We start from the raw sequence: 19,322 nt of genomic DNA, 5'->3' as shown, positions 1-19,322 counted from the left end.
ACAGGACAAATAATGAGAAAGTGCAAAAGGTTATTGAGTAAGTAGGGACAAAATGAGGAAATGCAAGCTTTAAAAAGATGTGATAAGAAAGGAGAAAACATGTTGCAGAATGGGTCCTAAAATACACTAGCAATAAATGCCAGGAAGAGAGCTCTGGTATTCAATGGAGGAGAACTTTCCTGAGAATCTTTTTGTGTTTTATTGTCCATCTTGAAGAACTGTAGCATTCAAGCGGTGTTAATTCCAAGCCAAGAGGCTTGGAACTGTTTTGACATGTCAGGGACTGATGAATTATCTTCATGGTGCCCGCTGGCAGATGTTTGGCAGCCTGACCTGATGGCTTTGCTTGAACTCTGACAGTTCCTGCTGTTAAGTTGCTGCCTGTGTGGAATTGCCTATTCCATGGTTTACAACACCACATCCACAAAGTCTTCTGGGCTGTAATGGAGGGATTTGAATAACTATGGTAGTGTATGAGCAGGAATTTGGAAGACTTTGAAGTTTAGTAAAAGCAAAGAAGCAATCCAAAGGGTCTGCAACTTTTGAATAACTGCTTGCTACTGTAGTAGCTATTACTATTTATTAATTTGATGGACTACAGAGTACTGCTCTGTAGCTTTGGCTCTGGCAGCCTGTTATGAAATGAGATACTAGGCTTTTATAGAATCAGAATCGTTTTGGTTGAAAAAGATCTTTAAGATCATGAAGTCTTACTGTTAACATGGCCCTGCCAAGTCCACCATTAAACTATTTCTCTTAAACATGACACCTCTGTGTCTTAAATTCCTTCAGGGATTGTGCCTTGATCACTTCCTGTTCCAGTGTCTGTCAATCCTTTAGGTAAAGAACTTCTTCCCAATATCCAATCTAAACCTCCCCTGGCACAACTTGAGGCCATTTCCTCTTCTCCTATCAGTTGTTACTTGGGAGAAGAGGCTAACACCCACCTCGCTAGAGCCTCTTGTCAGGGAGTTGTAGAGAGTGACAAGGTCTCCCCGCAGCCTCTCTTTCTCCAGCTTGAACAACCTCAGTTCCCTCAGCTGCTCCTCTCAGGACTTGTTTTCCAGACCCTTCCCTGGTTTCATTGCATTTCCCTGGACATGCTCCTGCACCTCAATGGTTTTCTTGTAGAGCGAGGCCCAAAACAGAACACATTATTTGAGGTGTTGCCTCAGCAATTCCCAGTACAGGGCGACAATCACTGCTTTAGTCCTGCTGGCCACACTGTTTCTGATACAAGCCAGGATGCCATTGGCCTTCTTGGCCACTTGGGCACACTGCTGCCTCATGTTCATCCAGCTGTCACTCAGCACCTCCAGGTCTTTTGTCCTCAGGGCAGCTTTCCAGCTACTCTTCCCCAGGCCTCGAGTGCTGTATCGGGTTGTTGTGATCCAAGTGCAGGACCTGACACCCTCCCTTGTTGAACCTGATACAATTGGCCTTGGTCCATCTATCCAGCCTGCCCAGGTCCTGCTGCAGAGCCTTCCTACCCTCACACAGATCAGCATTCACTCCCAACTTGGTGTTATCTGCAAACTTACTGCAGGTGCAATTGATCCCCTCATCTAGATCACGGATAAAGATATTAAAAAGAACTGGCCCCAACACTGAGCCCCTGGGAACACCACTGGTGAGCAGCTGCCAGCTGGATTCAACTCACCAAAACTCTCTGGGCCTGGCCAGCCAGCCAGTTTTTTACCCAGCAAAGAGCGCACCTGTCTAAGCCACAAGCAGCCAGCTTCTCCATGAGAGTGCTTTGAGAACCTGTGTCAAAGGCTTTACTAAAGTCCAGGTAAATAACATCCACAGCCTTTTTCTTACCACTAAATGGGTCACCTTGTCATGGTAGGGGACTGGCTGGGCCTGATTACTTGGCTGTCCTGCACGTGGTACCTAATTGCACAGAAGCTTTTCTGTCCATAACCTTCTCTATCGTTGAGGTCAGACTGATAGATCTGGAGCTTCCTGGATTCTCCTTCTGCCCCTTTTTGTAGATGGGAAGGTATGGCACGTACAAGGAAACTTGTATGATTTAAGGTATATGAGGAAACTCATCACAGTGACATTGCTGCATGCCTTCTATTAAAGCCAAAGATGGTAGGAAAAAAATCAAGTAAGTTACAACAATGTGCTGGTACACAGTTACCAAAACTAGAGGAAGGTTTAGTAGTAAAAGCTTGGATGATTCTGTATAAAAAAATCCCATGAGGAGTTTTGAAAGCCTCTGAAAGAAGTTGTTTTGCCCACTAAAACATTATAGGTGATAAACACCTAGCCTGATTTATTGATTTAAAGTACATCTTTACATTAGCAAGCTGATAAAAAGCACTCCCCCACTATGCAGGCACTATGCAAACCACAGTTCAAACAGACAAATTAAAACCATGAATAGCTTGGAGACCAACTGCTGAATGAGATGGGTGCTGAGCATATTTTGCATGGCAGCAAGTTAGTTTTTAATGGGTCAAATTTAACTCTCATCTTTATATGCCAGTTCTAGCCTTTTTCCAGTTGTATTTGTGCTTGTTTGGGCCAGGGTAGAGCAAATTTTCCGTCTTTACAATTTTTCTTTCAACTAAGTCTCTCGTAAGTAGCTGCACTTACTGAAATTAACAGCAAGTTTCTCAGTCAGTGTCTGCTTCTAGGACTGATACAGCTCAATGTTTATAGTTACAGCCAGAGACTGGTGTGCAGAACCGAGGACACTGCTGAGTTCTGAGGAACATCTTATACTCCAGAAAGAGAAAGGAAGTAAAGGGGTCACACCTATGACCCTCTTTTCAGGAGGAGTGGACAAGACAGGTGACCAAAATTGACCAAACTGAGTATTTCATCCCATGCACATCATACTCGGTATAATTTGAGGGATCCCAAGGGCCAAGTCCCCTTCACCTTCACCTTTGCCTTCACCCTTTCCTCTCCCTTTGACCCTTCTTCCCCTGTCCCTGTTTGCTTCAGCATCCTGGGAGGATTCCAGCCGTTCATCTGCCTGTGCTCCTGATCCGTGCCAGCCTGAATCTGTGTGTTCCTGCCTCCAGCTGCCGACTGCTGCTGACCCCAGGATTCCAGCCTGGACTTTCCCAGGGCTGCCCTGCAGCCTTGGTGGTGATGTGAGCATCACTGGGGGAAAGGGGGGAGTGATGTGGTATTGTTTTTCTGCATTTGTATATATTTAATTATTTTTCCTTTTATCATTACTATTTCATTGAAGCTGTGTAGTTTAGTTTCTAACTCTTCTTTGGGCTCATCCTGCAAACCAAAGGCAAATGTATTATTTTCTTGTTATATATTGAAACGTTTCTCCCTCTTTTGTTCCCATTTTCTTGTTCATAAAGATCATAAGCAATTTTAAACTTAAATATCACTTGGATATTCTGCTCTAGTAATGTCCAAGAATATAGCACTTTATTCAGAATTTTTTTTCCTCCATTTCATTTTAGAAACTGAAAGAAACAAGATTTAATAATGGTTATGAGAAGCTGTATTTTCCTCTAAGGGCATATTTACACCATGAATTTTTATCCAGCAGAATTATATGCAAATTATCTAAGCAATCAAATAATCCTCAAAACACAGAAGATCTGAAAACTGTGATTTCACAATAGTTTGATAAACCTGGTACAGAAAACTGATGTGAACAACACATTTACCCTCCTTCCAATCTAAATCTCAGTTAGACGTCTGAGTGATACATACTTAGGTATTTCCCCAAAGTACTGTGAAGAGCTCCTTCACATCCCATATAATCGAAATGCAATTAACTAGAATTAAATGTTGACCTGGATTAAAGAACCTAAAAATTTTGAGAAAAAGATAGGTTCAAAAATGAGTGTACAAAACCAACAGCAGTGATTTTAGCAAGGATCCCAGAAAACACTGAAAACCTGAGGTTCTGGAAACAGTCAATATCTAAAGGATAGCTGGAATTATAGAAAAGTCAGAAAGATGCTATTGGAAGGAATGTCTCATTTCAGAGAATACATCCACCATGTATGTTGCATTATGAAGTAGAATAGTGTTTCTTCATTACTCTTTGTGAGATGAGCTCTTTCAGCTTAGGACAGAAGGGAAGCCATCAGTCTGTGCTGTGAATGGGGAAGGTGCAAGGGACATTCTTAAACTTTAGGTGTGCAGTGTCATTTTATCTGCCTTACCTCTGATGGCTGTTTTAAATGAATTAACAAGTTTTAAGGACATACTGATTTATTGCTGTTTTGTATTTATATTTAACCCTTAGCTGCTCATTCCTCTAATGGTCTTGTGTTAGCAGTGCCTGAGGAGTTGACACTGGTAAGCTCCTGAGCTGTGGCTGGGAAATGGGTTATGGAGCACTAATTTGTTATGGGGCAGATGTCATCTACATGTGGAAATCATGTAGTGCTAAAATAGAAATCCCTGGGGGTTTTATTTGCCTGCTTGTCAAACTCCTGGATTCAAAGAATGTTTCTGTGCTTTGTCCTAAAATCAGGTCTTTTAAGTGCTGAGATTTGTGGAGGTGTATTTGACACCTCAGTTTCCCTGCTCCATCCTGCTTGGTGGAAACCAGGCATACCTCTGCTATGGGAAAGCCCATGCTGTTGTCCCACACTTTCCCTGTGGTTACTATGGTAAGTTGGCAGTGCTCTTCCTATAGCAAACATGTTTACACCTGAGATAGCCCTTTCAGATCCCTCTCTTATGCCCAATGGAAAGAAGACAGAACTTTAAGGATTCAATTTTTTTGTTACCTACTTCCAAAGTAGACTGGAAACACCACTTCTAACTGCAGAAAGAGAAGAAGGTAACTCACTGAAAGCAAACACATCCATTCCAGACATCTATCCTGGGCCTGAACTTTCCCCTGAGTTACTGCCATCTCCTTTTTCAGGGGAGTGACTCTTGTCAGCACTGGTTTCAAAACTGAGGTTTTGGCAGATATTGTGCAGGCAGGCAGAGGTCAGGGTGACTCCGCCAGGCTCCAGGCTGAGGGACAATGTCTGAGAGAAAACTTCCAAAGGGCAACATACACCTGAGAAGTGGTGAAGTGAGGAGACTCGGGGGAAGGTGCAGAAGAGTCCCAGTTTCATTGTGGAAACTGAGGGGCAGCTGTGAGCTTTTCAGTTTTTCAAAATGCTGTCAGAATGGCAAGCAGTGTGAGCATGGGAGGCCCTGGCCTGGGCTGGGGGCAAGAATCTTCAAGGCAAGAAGATTCTACCAAGATTCTAAGAAGATTCTACCAAGGCAAAAACTTCACCGCAGATCACAGGCTGCCATCATGCCATCATCTCCTGTGAGACGTGTTCATGCAGGAAAGCATCTCAGGGGCTTTCCCAGTCTTTGGATAGACACCCCTCAGAACATTCCCCTGCTTTTCTGCTTTGCACCTCTGGTGAGTTTGAAAGAAGATCATGAACAGTGGGGTTGCAAGACCAGCAGAGCTGGAGCAGAAGGACACCACACTCTGTGAAAGACAAGTTAATAAATAAGGAAAACAAGGTTTGCACATCATTGTTATGCATAGATGTAGGTATGGCATAAAATACAGACCAATAAATATTTTTTACCTTATTTTGTATGCTGATTTCCTACTGGAAACACCTTCTGTTTTCCACGTGGCTTGTAAGGGGTGCTTGCCATAACATTATACAACCCACTGAATCTGCAGTACAATTGTCAGTGATATTTAATGGAGGAGTGAGTATTTCTTGAAAGAAATAAAATAATTAATAAAGATATTTTCACACAGCAGCTGCAACTCGTGTTCATAGCAAAATACATGGGAAGTTGCAACAGATTTACAAATTCGTGCTACTGGGGATAACAAATGTTATCTGGTAAACACAAGTAAAATACAGTAGTAAAACTTGGGAACATACCACTTCAGTTACTGGGCATCTGGAGTAACTGAAGTTCATGTAAGATAGTATGAAGCCTTTTTGTGTAGTTCAGCAGTACAATCAGCTGAGTGCCATTTTTTAGATTTCACATTGACAATGCAGGCCTCCATAGGACAAAAAAAAAAAAAAAAAAAGATGGAATTTTTTGTGCATGTGGCAGTATTCAGGAAGAAGATGAAATTACCTGAATTTGTGTGCATACACTATAGCTGTGTGACCTAAACCTGAATTTGTGTGCATACACTATAGCTGTGTGACCTAAGTGTGACCTAAACTCTGTAGTCAGCAGAGACATCAGCAGCACCCATGATGTTGGCAAAGTTGTTTGGTTTACCATGGAGCAGGTGTGCTCAGCTGAATAGCTCTGGGCTTTACAGTCTTCATCATCTGCAGGCAGGAGTCAGTCTCATGCTGTGCATTTCAGACCACATAGGACACCCCAGGAGGACTCAGGTCTCTAATAGGTCCTTGGCCTCATTTCCAAGCCTTATGGACACCTCAAGTGTCTAAGGGTGTCTCAAATGGCACTAGAGGCATGGTTTTAGGCAACTGAATCATGTCCCAGATCTGTATTTGGGCTTAAACACCCCCATACTTAAATAAGGCAGTCTTAATTGGAAGTTAAACCCTCGCTCTGGTTCTAGGACAAGTAGCTTTTGTGGCTCTCAGAGAGGTATGGAATTATGGGCTGGGGAAACGAGCCCATTAGAAACCTGGCCTTGAAGATCTAACCATTACATTTCATCTCTTGGATTCCATGGATATGTTTACACCACTTCCTCAGGCTGTTATTTCAGACTGCTTTTGCCTCTGCTTGTTTTGATGAAATTTTGGAACTGTTATCTGTCAGCTATCAGGAGCAAAGTCTCTCCTGCAGTGCAGGATCCTGCAGTCTTATTTTTATTCTCCTCTTCAGTGAAAAATTCCCCAGTTCTTTATCTCATAAAAGAGTGAAAAAGTAAAAATGTTCACTTACTGATTTTATACTTTTGAATGTACTCATCATAGAATTGGATCACAGAGTCTTTGCTAGACCCATTCACCAGGAAGCTTTGTCAATCTCTATTTTCACATTCTGGAATCTACACCCCAAGTTTCTGCCATTTCCATCTTTAATGTAAAATTCACATTCTGTTGCATTGTCATATCTGTATATAGCAAGGTATTTCAGTGAAACAAGTACAGTGTGATGTGTCAAATGGGAATTCAGACTTTCCTGGGCTCAAGCAGACCTACTTACCTCAAGTTCTGCCGGTAGAGAAAGTATTGGGTATCTGCTGGAGCATCCCTGCTTGCCTGCCAAGTGTAGTTCATGAGGGAAACATTAAAAATCACACAGGAGAAATTTTCAATGGCTGAGCCATTCATGCCTGCAAACACAGGAGTATCTGTGAGGAGGAAAAAATCATGAGACTGCTCTGAGCATTAGGCAACTACAACTCCAGCTGGTTGTTGCTTGTTTTGGGAATGACCTGACTACTTTTAGGGAGTCACAATAGAAGATATTTGCTCTGACAGAATCAGTGAGAAATTTTTCATGGATTAATCCTTCAAATGTATGATTATAGCTGTATCTGATAGTATATGTCTCAGGAAGCCTATGCTGCTATATAGTACAGCATCATTCCTTTCCTCTCCTCCTCACATTTTATGGGTTTCACTGAAGCTTAGACTGTAACTTTAGCTAGCTCTGTGATCTGGGTTCTGACAAACTCACCAACTGCTCAGCAGAATAACATTTCATAAATGAATAGGTGTTTACATCTTAATCTGTAAGAGCCAGAACAGTTACTTGAATTCACCCTTACATCACTGCGATTTAGTGGCATTTTGTAGCCCTAGTATGAAAGAGAATAGTGCAATTACTGATACATTTGTACTAATGCATCTCTTGCAGAATTGTAGAAACATTAATTACAGAGCAAATAATGCTAGCAGATCTGGAAAAAAATTGTTCATAACAAAAATAAGCCAGTCACCTGCTGTGCAAGGAATAGTTTTCTAAGGCAATATTTAACTTTTAAAGCATGCAAATAGAGAAAACCTTACCCAGACCATAGACATTGCCTCTGGGGATAAAGGTGCAGGTTTTTGAAATGTTTGTCTTTGGTACTTCAATTGAAAATCTACTCCTTTGTGCAGAGGCATGTGTTGTTCCAGGGGAAACCTGTGTTACAGCAAGCCCTTCTCTCGGGGACACAGCTCCTCTCCAGAGCTCTCTTGCCATCCCTCTCCTCAGGCATCTTCCTCTCTTGTCTCCTTCTGCTTCTGGGAGCATGCCTTTTATTTTGCCCTTCAGCCCCGCCCATTGCCGGCTGGGGCAGGCCCTAATTATTGGGCACAGCTGGGCCTAAGCTCCCAGTTCATTATCGGTGACACCTGAGGACTTGTGGTTCTCTCTACAAACCTGCATAGTGGACTATTCACCTGGAAAAAGAAAACGAAACAAAAGCATACTGAAGATTTATTTCTCTGTTTTTCTACTGTTGGTGTTAGAGAATGCTGGCTGTGGAAGTGCAACTCAAGAAACTCAATTTGTATGGCCAAAATCTTGCTTGTGTAGGGATGTGTTTCAGGATAAACAGGATAAAGCCAACTGTCCTGGTTTGGGCCAGGATAAAGGTGATTTTTCTAAGTTTCTTGTGGATGGTTGAACTTGCTGAGGTTGACAGCAAGTTTCTCAAATGGAGTATTCCATCCCATGTGCGTCATCCTCGGTATGGAGTTGGGGGATCACGAGGACCGAGCCACACCCTTACCAGCTGATCGGCCTCACCTGAGATCACCAGCAGAAGTGCTGGGTACCACCCCCCTTAACAGCTAATTGGTCTCACCTGTAGCACTATAAAAGACCAGCAGAAGCTCCTGGCCTGGCTGGTTGCCTCCCTGGCCTGGCTGCCTCCCTGCCCTGCCCGCTGCCCTGCCCGCTGCCCTGCCCGCTGCCCTGCCCGGTTGCTTGCCTGCCTGCCTGCCTTCACCCGGCATCTTGGAAGGATCCCATCCATTCATCTGCCTGTGGTCCTGATCCGTGCCAGCCTACACCTCCAGTCTGTTTGCCTGCCTGTGTTCCTGCCTCCTGTGTGTCCAGCCTGGACTTTCCCAGGGCTGCCCTGCAGCCTTGGTTTGCATGAGAATTGTTGGGGGAAAGGGGGAAGGAATCTGATATTCATTCTCTTGTATATTTGTATATATATATATATATATATAGCATTATTGTTTCATTAAAGTTGATTGGTTTAGCCCCCAACCCGTAAGTCTCTCTCCCTTATTCTCTCCTCTCTCTTATCAAGGAGGAGAGAGAGATTAATAGAGAGCATCTGTCACTCGGTTTAATCGCCGGGCCAGGGTTAAACCGTGACACCAACCGTTTGCTTTACCACTTGAGGGTGTTGTAGGGTGGAGCTGAGTAATCAAAATCATAAGTACACAAAAGTTTGCAGTTCGGGAGCTGGATGCTTGACATTAGTGTGAAAATATTGGAGAAGGTGATAGTACCCCAGGTGTGTAACAGGTAATCATTATCAGGGAAACCACAATGGAAATTAATCATAGGATTAAGCAAAATGGATGTCCTTTTCTGCTCTCCCCAGAGTTTAAGAAGGGTGCCTATGGCATTATACTCATAATCTTCAATAAAGGTGTAATGTATAATTGTAATATGTGATTACATCTGTAATATGTGTTTCTATTAAGGCATCTGTTTTGCTAGGCTAAATAAGCCATCCCTATCCCTCTCTCTGCCAAACTTCCTACTTTTCCCTTTGAGTAATGCAGGTTTTTGACACAAAGTTACTTGGAAACAAGTGAAGAACCTGAGAAAATGAAAATCTATGGAAGTGTTTAGGACAGTCACTTTTTATTTGAAGGCTCTCTTTCTCTGTCTCTCTAAATTTTCTAGGGGTTTCACAGCCCCTGGGAAAGGATGAAAGAACAGGGCTTGTTCAGCTTTAAGAAGACTTAGGGGAGGCCTCATCTCTATGTTCCAATATTTAAAGGGTGGTCAAAAACATGAGCCTGGGGGGGACACAGCTGGAACATCTGGCCCTCAGCTGGCCAAAGATATATTTCATACCCTATGACATGCTCAGTAGTAAAAGCTGGGAGAAAGGAGGATTAGGGTGGGAGGAGGCATTCATTATTAAGGTGTTTGTCTTCTGAAGGAACTGCTCTGTGTACAGAGACCACCCTGCCCAGGGACTGGCTGGATGTCACCTGCTGATGGGAAATACAGAATAGAGGAGTGAGAAAGCATCTTGATGGGCATCTAATAGCCAGACAAAGCCAAACCACCACAGTATCCTCTTTGCTATCACAAATGACTCTCAACTTTTCAAACTAGGTTAAATATCTCTGTTCCTAGAGTTTCACATCCCTGTGTCAGAAACTCAGTAGTCAGGTAATACAGATCTCTGTAGATTTAGTTTATTAAGGAACTGTAAGTGTCTGTAGAGTGACTACATTTATTTAATGTATTAAGATTTAATTTATTAAGGAACTGTAAATACCTACAGAGTGACTACATTCCTTCATGTAGCTTGGATGTCTGAACAGAGCTAGTCAAACAGTGGCATCAGATTTTGTCAGACATATCCTAGATATCATATCTTAGGTGCCATTTTCCTTTTCTCAGAGGAACATAAATCTCTTTGCAAGATATTTTTTTTCATCCCAGCAGTTTTTTAAATTGTGTTTGTTTGTTTGTTTTTCTCTACATGATGAAACAACAGTAGTTAATGGTTTTGCTTGTTTGTACAGCAAGGCACTCTGCATCCCTGTGCTTGCCTCACTTTTCCTTTATGAATCCATTGCTCTCTGTCTCTCAGTTTCACTGCTCCTAGTCTGGAGCTGGAGAGTTTCCATAGAAAAGCAAACTCTGAACTGGTAACAATCTTAAAAGTACAAATAGAAGGCCAACTTGATATCTGTGACAACAGCTGCTCTCCAGTGTCGAAGAACATGATGCTCAGCTTAGCCACAGCGGGGCCAAGTGGAGCAATAGGAAGGAAGGAAAACAATGAAAACATTGCTAAAATTATTATCTAATATTGCCAGATGTATGATGTATCCCACTCAGCAGTAACGATCATATTCGTGGTAAGCTGGATACAAGCAAACACGATTCTGTTCAGTCTTTTGTAGCAAGGCATAGTCAAACTCAGTCTATTCTAGAAAGATCTCAATACTAATGTGTCAGAAGGAAAATGCATTCACATCTAAAAGCTGTAGTATGCCTATAGTAGGTATTGAAGATAGCATTTATTAATTACTGACTTAAGCACTTTCAGTTCTACCCTTTTTAGTCTGTACAGTCTTTGCTCATAGTCTGTGAGTGCAACATGCTACCAGAAAATGTCACCCGAGACCAAAACTCCTTGGTTGTATTTCCCAGCTTTTCCAGTGACTATTTTCTTGAGTAGCTCTGTGTAAGTTTCTCCTACCCATGACACACTTTCAAAAATTTTACTCATAAGTTAATGTGAGGATAAGCTGATGTTTTTACATTGCAGACATATAGAAAATACCATATGATGTTAAGCATAGCAGCAAGCACAGGAATAGGAATAAAAACCTTACAATGAATAGCAAGCAATGAAGTATTCCTCTCAAACTGCTTCCTAAATGCAACTTTCCCAGAATAATTTCAGTCTTTAGATCAGTATTTTAATTTCAGTAGTTGCAATAAAACCGTGAGAAATGGTTAATATAGCACTTTGTTGGTTCAGAGAGACCTGGACAGGAGTGGGCTGGCAATCTCATTAGATACCACACAGACAAATGCTGAGTCCTGCACCTGCAGAGGCTCTGACACCAGCACAAGCTGAGGATTATCTGCTGGAAAGCAACTTTGCAGAGAAGATAATGGACAAAAACTGAAATAAGGGAGATTCAATTTAAATAAAACAAACCACTTTTTTACTATGAGGCTATTCAACCACCAGAATACGTTTTCCAGAGAGGTTGTGAAGTCTCCAGTGCTGGAGATGCTCAAACTTGACGGGACAGTTATAGAAATCTGCTGCATCTGACCCTTCTCTGGGCAAGTGGTGGGAGAGGATGGATGCCTTCCATCATCGGTTATCCCAAGAGTATTTTATTTTGGTTTTTGCAACAAATAGAAATCCATATATTTCTAGTTAGATTGATTTATAGAAATGATACAGAAAATAGCATTCTTTTCAGTTATTGCAAAATAGTACAACAGACATTGCAGATATTTCACAGTCTTCCTTGAATGTTGCATAAAGTTTAAATACACAGATTTATATTTGTAATTAAATAGGCTAAAGCATCACCAAAATTTTGCCTAGACTTAAATGGCAATAAATCCAGATTTTGTATTTGTACTAGTTTAACAGTATCTGACTTAATCCTTGGCAAACATTTGTATTCCAAAAAAAATCTTCTGTGGCACAAGAAAAAAAACAATAAACAACATAGAGAGACATACCTTCTCTTGAAAAAAACTCTCCTCCTTTATCTTGCTTGATTTTGGATTGCAGCAGCAAGGACACTTGAAGCTGTAGTTGAGGTCATGCAGGCATCATGTTTTGCTCTGCCAGTTAGCTTTTTTGCTCTATGGTGGTATTAAGTAGCAAATGCTGCAAGTCAAAAAGTGACTTGGTTTATCATTTCCTTTACTGCATTTGAACTTCCTTAAATTTCCTAATTTTCAGGTGTCAATGATTTCATATGAACTGATCACACAACTGACCTTTCCTGTTATATTGGATGAACTAAGCACTAATAGTCACAATAGGCAGAATCACCATACAAAAATACATAAATACTCAATAGGCACAGTACACGACTGAGCTCATAGAAATACCCGTTCTACAAAACCCCCACATTTTCATAAATAACATTTCCCATCATAAGTAATGGCAGTGTTGTGTGACTGGTCTGTATTTAAAGTGCTCACAACACAGCCACTTGGTTCAATCAGGACCTGACAGGCTGTACATATTGCTTATGATCTCTGCACCATCCCAGGCTCTTCTTTGAGGAAGATCAATCCTTAGAATGCATTTGGAAACAGTCAAATTCTGTCTTGTCTATTCATAGGTAAAGTGGAGAGGAAAATACCAGACCCAAATCTCTGAACTTTCTCTCTGCTCAAGTTTGGGTTGGTTCGTTTGGTTCATCTTAGGGGACAATATCATGGGTTAGGTGCAACAGTGTCTGAATTTTCAAAATTAAAGAAAATAACAAAGTATTTGCTGAATTAAGTAACATCAAGTTTGCATAAGTCACAATGTTTACTTTTACTTCCAGCAGCTTTAGATATGGGTCTAGGTAATGCTGATTTTTAGCCACTTCCCAGTTCATTTTATATGTTACCTGGTATGCAGATGTGTAATCTTCATGTATTACTTTATTTTTATTTCTGTCTGTTCTCAAACACTTGTAGCGAGAGTGATTTTAACTACCTCCTACCTCCCACTCCTGACACAGGCACAATAGCAGGAAGATGAATTCCTGAGGCTTCTTAGATGTGAGGCAGGATCCTTAGTCTGTTAGAAGAAGAACTATTCTTAAACTTGCCTTCCCTAAACAATTTTTTTTTTGCTTGTGTATGTGCTCAGATCTGCCATTAGCAAATTACTTCTCAGACCTTTCAAATTTTAAATATCTTTGCTTTTCAGTCCATGCTGCTCACTCTTGCCCACCTTTATCCAGGAATTTCCACCAGAAGGGCATGCTGATAATACATTCTATTTGCATACTTCAACGTTAGGGGTAGAAAACCTATAGACAATTGAGTTATACTGAAGACAGAGAGCATCTAAGACAGTGGCTCAGTTGCAGAATTTGATCTCTGGAACCACAGAACTAATACTGACTCAGTCCTTGCCAGCTTTTTCAGTACATTTGGAACAGGACTGGCATGTTTCAGATCTTCTACTCACTAAGGGATTTAATTTGTTTAATTTATGTAGACTAAAAAGAACAGAGAATCACAGAATTGTCATGGCTGGGAAAGACCTCCAAGATCACCATGTCCAACAACCAACATCACCCCCCCCCCCATAAATTAAAGGAAAATAAAGTAAAATAAAATAAAACAAATAAAACATCTATATCACTGGACCCACTAGAGCATGTCCTGAAGTGCCTCATCTACACAGGTCTTAAATACCTCCAGTAATGGTGGTCCTACCACCTCCCTCGGTAGCCCATGACTACTGGACTACATGCCCATGACTACCCTGGGCAGCACCTCTCAGCACCTCTTCTTTACTCTCTCAGTAAAGAAATTTTATCTATCTAAACCTCCCATGGTGCAGCTTCAGGCCATTTCATCTATTTCTATCAGTGTTCACTTGAGAGAAGAGGTCAGCACCCACCTCCCTACAACCTCCTTTCAGGTAGCTGTAGGGAGTGATAAGGTCTCCCCTCAGTCTCCTCTTCTTCAAACTAAACATTCCCAATTCCCCAGTTAATCTTCTCCTAGGACTTGTTCTCCAGACCCTTCACCATCTTGGTTGCCTTTCTCTGAACTTGCTCCCGCATCTCAATGTCTGTCTGGCAGTGAGAGGCCCAAAACTCAACACGGTTCTCAAGCTTCAGCCTCACCAGTGCCAAGTACAGGGACACGATCACTGCCTTTCTCCTGCTGGCCACACTGTTTCTGACACAGGCCATGATGCTGTTGGCCTTCTTGGCCACCTGGGCACACTGCTGCCTCATATTCAGCCACTCCTGGGGCCTTTTCCACCAGGCAGCTTTCTAGCAACTCTTCCCCAAACCAGTAGCATTGCCGAGGGTGCTTGTGACCAAAATGCGGGACCCCACACTTGGCCCTATTGTACCTCATATACAGTTAGTGCCCATGTCAGTGTGATTTGAAATTTGCTGTTCATCAAATAAGCTCTACTTGGGTAGCAGCAGCCACCTCAGTGACCACTGCCACCTGTCCTAACTTTTCTATAGCACCATCCTCCTGTGCCACATGCGGTTGTGATGGGGTGTGTGTCAGTGTGCCTGATGAATTTTGATGAGGAGATTTGCATCCTCTTGTGGTGTTGGATGTTTGTGGTGTTTGGTTGAGTTCTGGGTAACCTGAGGGTGGTCTTACAGTCTCATCTGACCAGTACCTTCAGGCTGCACAAACAGTGGCTGAGTTGGTTTTAACTGATCTATTTTAAGCTCTAATCCATCAGAGTTCTGTGTGCACCAACTGGCCACCTTTCCCCTCCTCTCAGGGTCTGGCTGCCTGTGCTCCCTTGCTGGGTGGTGTGTGCTGGCCCTGTGGCTACAACTCAGACCCTAGACAAGACCAGGACTCTGAATGTCTTAGGGATCAGCTTTCTTAAAAAATTTCCTTAATCTTTTTTGTCCCCCTTCAACAAGCCCCACATTCTCTTGCAGACAATCATCTGGAGAGCTTGTGAACTGCCACAGCATAAAGCCTGGTTTTTATTGTAAGCAACAATTTTTTGTTTGTTTAATGCACTTTTTTGTAGTTTGTTCTAGTTCAGTGTTGACAATTTGAGGGGCTGAGACTCCCAAGAGTAGTCAGGAGTGGTCAGGTCTCCCAAGGCAGCCACTCCCAGCACCTGAGTGGTCCACAGGTGTAGGGTGTTCTGCTGGGGCCTCTTGCAGGTGGTGTTCTATGCAGAACTGTGTTCTGAACACAGTTCAGATACTGTTCAGATACAGATACAACTGTTCAGATACTGCTAAACTGTTCAGATATACTTACTTACTACTACTTCAGATATACTTACTACTGTTCAGATACTTATCACAAATGAAAGACAGAAACTTCACTTTACATGGTCTGAAGAATCTGTTAATGGCTCAGATTAACATTAACAACTGGAACATTAGTTCTAGGTTAAAAAAAACCCAAAAATGGGCTAATAAAAGCTTCAGAAGTGGTTACCAAGCTTTCATAAGAAAGGCGTAGGTGGAGCAGTTGTGTTCATATACTTCAAGAAGTTGCCAAATGTTTTATGAAGCTCTTTTGTAACAGCCTAGGAAGAGCTGCTGTAATGCAGATTTCTAGGAAATGCACAGTGCAATTCAAAGCACCATTTTTGAAAAAGCTATTTTAAAGTAACGTTATATTTTCTACCTTTTCCTCTTCTGGGCAATGTAAAGTCAAATGAGGAGTGGGTGATTTCAGGGTTCTTTCTGGGCTGTTCCTTCAGTCTGTCTGGGTCCCTATGCATGGTACCCCTCTTCTTGAGCAAATCTGCTGGTCACACAAATTTGGTGTAATCTGCAAACATGACAGTACATTCCATCACCCCCTCTAGGCCACCTATAAAGGACTTAAAATGGATGGGTCTCAGGATGGACTTCTGAGGTATCCCACTTGTCACAGGTGTGACAAGTAAAATGGTATAATCATACCGACTTGGTAAAATCATACTGACTTTAACCAGTGAACTTCTCCTTACTGTGCCACTTAAACGTGCTCCAAGAGGACTAATGCCATGAGCTTCCCAGGCTGATAGGCCTGCAGTTCCCTGAGTTGAAGTTTTGACCTTTTTTTCAACATAGGTGTAACACTTTTCATCAAGAAGCACTATTCCTTTCCAGGAACAAACAAACAAACAAACAAACAAACAAACAAACAAAAAAACCCAAAAAAACCCCAAAAACAACCCCCAAACCAAACCAAACAAGAATCAAATGAAGGAGTTTTTTAGCACCTATGTAACAAGACCATAATGCCATCTCCCGAGTGTCTTGATATTGTCTTTATGACACATACCTATTTCTTTCCTTACTATTTCTTTCTTTCTTCCCAATGAAGGGGTCATAGCTCATAGCTAGGTTTTAATGGATTAGATCCAAACCATGATTCACTCTAGCAATATTTCCCAAGAGGAAAGGTATTGTGAAAGGCTGTATGAACTGGTGTAGTCTAGTACAGCCCCACCACTCTTTTAGGAGGCGACTGTGGGCGATTCAGCCCTGGCCTCTGCTGCTTAATAAGAGAAATACAAAGATGGTTTGCATGTGTGTCCAGCATGAACTCAGTCTCATTAAGAAATTGGCCTTGTTGTTCTGCTTCTCAGGCAAGTCTTTGACCAAAAGTCAATCATTAATTTGTTAAAGGCAGTAAGTGTGCCAAGACCTGTTTGCATCCAGCTACAGTAGAAATTGGACATGGTGAGGGATCGCCCCTGGCTGCACTGGTAACTGGAAGGCTTCCCAGAACTGGAATGTCTCCAGGAACAACTGTTCCTTGCACTTGTTTGGCCAGGATTTGCAAGCAATGTCCTGAACAATTCCTGGACACAGTCCAGAGGTTAGCTCAGGTCAGGGCTAATTTTTAAAGGCAGTTTGCATGTGTTCACCTTATTAGAGATTTAATAAAATGTATCTGGGTTTTTACATGACAACTGGCCTCAGTGCAAGAAAGTAGTTCTGGGACTATTTATTCTAATAATCAAATGTACAATATCATTATAAATTATAATAATATAAAAATATAAATTAAAATATTATAATTATCATTATAAAACTATATTAATCAAATAGCTGTATTCAAATGTCCAGTATAGAAATCTGAGCCTTTGAGTCCCAAAGTGAAAAGCAATTTTACACCAAAGTGTAAACCTCATATGTAAGTGATTCCTCACCCAATTAGGAAAAAAATATTGTAGACCCCTGAAATCTGAACCTCAGAAACCAAAAAGAGCAGCAAGATATATGAGTTATCAAAATTAGTGGGGCTAGATAGAGGATAAAATTTTTATTGTGAATAAAAGTGCCCAAATGCTGACTTTTTCAGTGGGAAAACTGCTGATCATCTTCTCTTTGAGTCTTAAGAATATTTTAAAAGCCATGGTGAGCTTCCTGGATTATGTCTTGATACAGGAACAAATGGAAGGGTCACTGACCAGCCATCCAAACAGGGCAATCAGATGATAAGACTCTTTTGGTATACGCAGACTTCACATGTTCTGCCACTACAGGAGTACGTGATAAAGACATGGCTATGGCCACTCTGGTATCTTCCCACACATTTAAATTAAGCATTAAAATGTGTTCTTTAGGTCTAGGTCCCATTCATAACACAAACAGATCAGATAGTAGATTTTTTTCCTTTTATGAAGAAAAATCTCCTTGAGCCTAGTTTAGCAAAGTAAAAGGGTGAGGGAGGCTGTACAAAATCAGAAGGCACTTGTCAAAATGTTGGAGCCTGATACACATAAAGAAAACAGGAAACTGCGTTAATTCTGACAGATTAAATACAAGAGAACAGTAAGTCAGGCTAAAAATGGTTTTTTATGGAAAAACCTGTAAAAGGAATAAAAGGAATCTAATAATAAATAATTTACCCAAAAAGGAATCTTATCAGAAACAATTGAGCAAACAGATGGTTAAATTATTTTAAAATACTTATTAAAGGAGGCAAGGTGACAGAAAAAAGTGTCAGTAAATATCTGGTAAGACAGATGCCCTCAAGGATGTTGTCATGCTAAGCCTTTTCTTCCAGGGGAATGAGGGGGAAGACCACATTCAAAATGAAGTGTCAGTCAAAGGGGTTGGAGAAAAAGTCAGCATTGTATCTTTAAGCTAGGAGAAAATTTTAAGCTGCCCTGAGATAATAGGAGGATCCCCACGTGGGTAACTAGTTACAAGTACTTTAAGATAATAGAAAACAGAGTTGACTGTGAGGGAGTTCAAGAACCTGATAACAGTGAGTGACTGAATGACAGACTGGCAGATGAAATGCCAGTTTCAAGTACAACGTACAAAAATGTAAAGTTGCACACATGATGAAAAAAAATCCTAACATACTGGTGTGATTGACATTTTAATCTGATATGGTATGACCTTTTACCCCTCTAAGTTGCTGTTGTTATGCCATATATTTTTCACAATTATTTTGTCTAGTATAAAAATGGTTGACTTGAGAGACTGCATCATCTGAGCATGGCAGAACTCCACCTTTCCTCTGGAACAGGAAATACACAACCAGGACAGACTCTCTTATGAAACCACTTCTGCTGACAAATTGTATGAGCAGTTCATTTTAGGGATCCAGCAAAGCAAGAGTGTAAAGAAACACAGCAATCTAGCATTGGAAAGAGAAAAGAGTTGGCTCAGAGTGACAGCTCATCATTGAAAAAGAATAAGATCTTACTGGGTCAATCTCTATTCCTAAGTGGAAGGAAGTGGCATGTATTAGACACTACTTCTCTAGGCAGCTGTACCAGTAGACAGTACAGATGCTTTAAGTATATAAATGGGTACCATTGTTTCACAGCAGGGACTTAGAAAGGCTGACCAGCTTTGACAAGAGCCAGTTAGAGAAATATTTGGAATAATGTCTAGGCTGGAATGTACCTCTGAAGGTCATTGAGTCCAACCTCCATTTAAAGTGGAGCCAACGTCAATGTCAGATACAGCTGGTTACCCAGATATGTTTTGAATATACTCAGAGATGGAGACTTCACAGCCTCTCCAGACACCCGATATGAA

At 41.4% G+C, this 19,322-nt stretch overlaps 1 pseudogene; it reads right to left on the bottom strand.

Moving 5' to 3' along the window:
• Positions 1-1,508: 1,508 nt before the first annotated feature.
• Positions 1,509-14,564, bottom strand: LOC139791628 (granulocyte-macrophage colony-stimulating factor receptor subunit alpha-like; annotated as a pseudogene).
• Positions 14,565-19,322: the final 4,758 nt, after the last annotated feature.

Source organism: Heliangelus exortis, chromosome 1, assembly GCF_036169615.1.
Source record: "Heliangelus exortis chromosome 1, bHelExo1.hap1, whole genome shotgun sequence".
In the NCBI taxonomy this organism is placed as follows: Eukaryota; Metazoa; Chordata; class Aves; order Apodiformes; family Trochilidae; genus Heliangelus; species Heliangelus exortis.
This window is presented reverse-complemented; position numbering and strand designations above follow the sequence as displayed.